Here is a 5,358-nt window from a genome sequence, read left to right as displayed (position 1 = left end):
AACACCAAAACACAACAATGGCCGGCCCAAGGCAGACCTCTGAGGGTCGGAAGTCTGAGAGAATCTATCTGACAGACCTACAAAGATAAAGGTACCAAATGGACAATGAATAGTCACTGTGAATTACAACTGGCCAATTTGAAAGTCACACTGCAGGGCGGTGCCTGTGGCTCAAGCCCTACTAAAGCCCTCCTAAAGCCCCATATACTGGAAGTGGCAGATTCAACCTCAGCCCTGGCCAAAAACTGCAAAAAAAAAAAAAAAAAAAGTTGACGGTGCCTGTGGCTCAAGGAGTAGGCCTACGGCTCCATATACTGGAGGTGGCGGGTTCAAACCCAGCCCTGGCCAAAAACTGCAAAAACTGCAAAAAAAACAAACAAACAAAAAAAAAAAAAAACAGTCACACTGCTGCTGGGAACTAAGAGGATCTGCCCAGTTCAATGCCAGATGAGTGCAGGAGCTGGCAGTGAGAAAGCTCCAGGGATTGATACAGTCTTGCCCTTATAAATACTTTCAATTGACCAGTCAGTATTCTTTTCTAAGACAAGGCATTACACAGGGGAAAAATAAAACCAAAATTAAGCAAGGTAGGCACACAATAGACCAAAGGAAAAAGAAGATGCTAGATCACCCACTACAAGAGGTGTGATAACTCTCACCTGTTGTAGTCCTAGCACTCTGGGAGGCCAAGGTGGGTGGATTGCCTAAGTTCAGGAGTTCAAGACCAGCCTGGGCAAGCGTGAGACCCTGTCTCTACTAAAAATAGAAAAACTAGCCAGGCATTATGGCAGGCACCTGTAATCCCAGCTACTCAAGAGGCTAAGGCAAGAGTATCTCTTGAGCCCAAGAGTTTGAGGTTGTTGTGAGATATGACACCATGGCATTCTACCCCAGGGCAACTGACTGAGACTCTATCTCAAAAAAAAGAAGGGCAAGTAAATGTTACTAAAGAATCAGAACCAGAGAGTTTCAGGAAGGAAGCCAAGACCATTTTTGAACACTACAAGGAAGCAATAGAAAATCTAACTAACATCAATCTTTTTTTTAGTGTTGCAATCATAGCTCACTGCAACTACTATGAACTCCTGGACTTAAGCAATCTTTCTGCCTCAGCCTCTCAAGTAGCTCAGGCTACAGGTACACACCACTATGCCCAACTAATACTTTTATTTTTTGTAGAAATAGGGTCACACTTGCTGCCCAGGCTGGCCTTGAACTCTTGGCTTCAAGCAATACTCCCTTATAGACCTCCCAAAGTGTTTCAGTTACGGGCATGAGCCCCCATGCTGGGCCAGCAACACATTTTTGGACAACAATGCTTTATGCCAAAAGAAAGTGGAATAACATATTTATGATTCTCAGAAAAATGTGAGCCAAAGATTTGATTTTTATCCCATAAGAATGACTTTTATGCAAAAAAGGCAAACGCAAATTATCAATGTGTAAGAACTCAGGGAATATTTTTCCCATAAGTCCATTCTGAGAATTTGCTAGAGAACAAGCTTCAGAAAGTCAAAATGATAGAAAAAGGTATCATCATAAGTTCTGGGGTTGACTTCTAGACTTAGTAGGAGAACTAAGACTGAACGAGGGTTAAGAGAGGAAGCATAGTCAATAATGGCCATAAATTCAGGCAGTAGTTATAGGACAACCTAAAAACCATAAAAAAAAATAAGAAAATGGTGAGAAATCGAGCAAAACATATACTTTTTCTCAGTAATTTTATCAGCAGTAGGTAGTGGTAGCTTTAATATTGTTATTCAGAGACTGTTACGTGTGTAATAAGGGAGAAAGAAAATGAATAATTGTGGAATATGCTATTTCTATCAGCCCCTATGTCACTGAGAACATGAATGATCCTTTTAGAAGAAAGGAAATACAGATGTGACACAGAATACGATAAGTGAAAACCTCTGACATCTGAAATTGAACTGGACGTATCAGCATGATCTCAGAAGGTTTTGAACATATATACACTTCTTAGTTTTTTTCATTGACAAGGCCTAGAAACAACATCTAATAAAGTAGTATCAAATATGGCTAGTCCCCAGTTTGTGATACTGAAACAGTATCTCCCACTGAAGGACCAGTCTGTTGAGAATGACCACAGTCTTTCCAGGGTTGACATGGGAAATATACAAGTTGAGCCTAGAAAAATGTGTAATGAACAAGCCAGCTCATGTCAGAATCGGGACTAATAACACCAGTTCTTGAAGCATCTTCTAGGTACCATACTAAGTCATACTAAGGTACCACATTTGGACTGTGAACTTCTTTCACAGGACTTGTGTGGATCACATGCAGGTCTTTGTTTAGTGTCTCTTTCAGTCCCTAATTTCTCTGCTTCATAGTTATGGATGATTTTATGACAAGGGCACCTGTTCCTTGGGATCTAAACCCTAATCCATTGTGAGCTCCCTTCATATTGGCAGCAGTAACTTCCAGCCTCTATCTACTTAGGATGGATCCAAACAGGTGTCTTAGAGGCAAAAGTCCCCTTATCACATTACAAAATGTTCTGCCATGTGGTAATGTCCATTAATGAAATCCTTCTTGTATTGGTTCATGATAGATGCCAAGGGAAGATTCCTTTCAATGGGAGATTTGAAAAATCACTCCGGTTTCTTTTTGCTTTATGTATTAATGAATTAATTTAACAAATTTGATTTAGCACCTACCATGAGCCAGACACTGTGGCAGGCTCTGAAGAGAGCAAACCCAAGACGTATCTAAACCTGTTCTGAGAAGCTGACAATTTCTTCATCCCTGTCTATCATAGGGATAGAGCGATCATAACTCTAGGCGTTGTTCAGGTGGATAATGGGAAATGCAGGGAAAGGTCTGTCCTGAGTCTCAGGGGAATGTAGCTCCCAAAGTGGTAGAGCAGAGAAGCAATTATCTCCTTCAGAGAGGCAGAAAGATGTTCTCTTCTAAAGGATTATAATGCCCGCCTCTAGCAACATGGACACACCAAAAAAAAAAGAAAAAATTAAGATTCAGAAAGCGGGGAGTAAACAACATGGAAGGGAACAAGTTGCTCTTTGTATACATTTTTTTTTAATTCCTCCATTGTGTTTAAAGCCACACTAGACAAAATTAATGTATTTTGTACAACATATTTCATGTACTATTGTAATGTAGGTATGCCACACTCTTGTAAATTGAGGCTTATTTTAATAGAAGGCTTACTTTAATGCTCGCTCCACATAGATTGTCCCTTTGTCCCTGCTAGATCCCTAGTCTGTGGTCACTCAACCTCCCCCTCTCTCTGGCCCAATGACAGACTAAGCCCCAGCAGTCTGTAACTGTCCTCTTGAATCTGATGTTCCATGTGCCTTAATTTTGTCTCTTCAACTAAAGGTGAGGACATGAAGTATATATGTATCCATGAATCTGGGTAGAGAAATAAATAACCAAAGTTGTTTCTTGAGTAGTGTTCAATGCATTAAGGAAGACTTTTTAAAAATAATCTTACTTGAGAGAAGAGAGGAAGAGTAGTAGGCTGCTGAATTAGCTTCCAAAATGATGCCCACAGCAGTTGTTCTGTTGAAAGAGGGGACTGATAGCTCCCAAGGCATTCCCCAGCTTGTGAGTAACATCAGTGCCTGCCAGGTGATTGCCGAGGCTGTAAGAACCACCCTAGGTCCCTGTGGCATGGACAAGCTTTTTGTGGATGGCCAAGGCAAAGCAATAATTTCTAATGATCAGGCCACAATTCTGAAACTCCTTAATGTTGTCCATCTTGCAGCAAAGACTTTAGTGGACATTGCCAAATCTCAAGATGCTGAGGTTGGTGAGGGCACCATCTCAGTGACCTTGCTGGCTGCAGAGTTTCTGAAGCAGGTGAAACCATATATGGAGGAAGGTTTGCATCCCCAGATCATCATTTGAGCTTTTCGCACAGCCACTCAGTTGGCAGTAGAGAAGATCAAAGAGACTTCTGTGATGGTGAAGAAGACAGAAAAAGTGGAGCAGAGGAAGCTGCTGGAGAAGTGTGCCTTGACTCCTCTGAGTTCCAAGCTGATCTCTCAGCAGAAAGCCTTCTTTGCTAAGATGGTGGTTGATGCAGTGATGATGCTTGATGATTTGTTGTAGCTTAAAATGATTGGAATCAAGAAGGTACAGGGTGGAGCCCTAAAGGATTCTCAGCTGGTAGCTGGTGTTGCATTCAAGAAGACTTTCTCTTATGCTGGGTTTGAAAGGCAACCCAAAAAGTACGATAATCCCATGATTGCCCTTTTAAATGTTGAGCTCGAGTTGAAAGCTGAGAAAGATAATGCCAAGATCAGAGTCCATACGGTTGAGGATTATCAGGCTATTGTTGATGCTGAGTGGAACATTCTTTATGACAAGTTAGAGAGGATCTATCATTCTGGGGCCAAAGTTGTCTTGTCCCAACTCTCCATTGGAGATGTGGCCACCCAATACTTTGCTGACAAGGACATGTTCTGTGCTGGCCGAGTACCTGAGGAGGATCTGAAAAGGACAATGATGGCTTGCGGAGGCTCAATCCAGACCAGTGTGAGTGCTCTGTCAGCAGATGTGCTGGGTCACTGCCAGGTTTTTGAAGAAACTCAGATTGGAGGTGAAAGGTACAATTTTTTCACTGGCTGCCCCAAGGCCAAGACATGCACCTTAATCCTCTGCAGTGGTGCTGAGCAGTTTATGGAGGAAACAGAGCGGTCCCTGCATGATGCCATTATGATCGTCAGGAGGGCCATCAAGAATGATTCGGTGGTAACCTGTGGTGGGGCCATTGAGATGGAGCTCTCCAAGTACCTGCAGGATCACTCAAGGACTATTTCAGGAAAGCAGCAGCATTTGATTGGGGCATATGCCAAGGCCTTGGAGATTATCCCACACCAGCTGTGTGATAATGCTGGTTTTGATGCTACAAACATCCTCAACAAGCTGCGGGCTCGGCATGCTCAGGGGGGCACATGGTATGGGGTGGACATCAACAATGAGGACATTACTGACAACTTTGAGGCCTTTGTGTGGGAGCCAGCTATGGTGCGGATCAATGCCCTGACAGCAGCCTCAGGGGGCAGCATGCCTTATTGTCTCTGTAGATGAAACCATCAAGAACCCCCGTTCAACTGTGGACACTCCCCCAGCAGCTGGCCGGGGCCGAGGTTGTGGCTACTCCCTTTGAGAGGCACTGCACCCATTACGTGACTGGCTGGTTGCAGGGTGCAGTTGTTCTCCCCCGCTTGGTTAATTGGTGTCACAAGGAAAGGCTAGTAATTTAGCCACTCTCTTCTCACTGGAGGTTATTTAAATAAAACTTAAGACTTAGAAAAAAAATACTCTTACTTTAGATTTTTTTCTGGGAAAAAAAATTATTAAGTACAAGTA

At 42.8% G+C, this 5,358-nt stretch overlaps 1 pseudogene across 1 annotated transcript; it reads left to right on the top strand.

Annotated features, from left to right (window-relative positions):
* The first annotated feature begins 3,522 nt into the window (after window positions 1–3,522).
* Window positions 3,523–5,155, top strand: LOC100954409 (annotated as a pseudogene). The gene has a single exon (XR_153876.3). The product of XR_153876.3 is annotated as a T-complex protein 1 subunit eta pseudogene (transcript).
* Window positions 5,156–5,358: the final 203 nt, after the last annotated feature.

The sequence above is a fragment of the Otolemur garnettii genome, unplaced genomic scaffold (assembly GCF_000181295.1).
Source record: "Otolemur garnettii isolate 467f Iridium unplaced genomic scaffold, OtoGar3 scaffold00060, whole genome shotgun sequence".
Classification (NCBI taxonomy): Eukaryota; Metazoa; Chordata; class Mammalia; order Primates; family Galagidae; genus Otolemur; species Otolemur garnettii.
The sequence above is the reverse complement of the archived record's forward strand: the minus strand, read 5'-3'. Positions and strand labels throughout refer to the sequence as shown.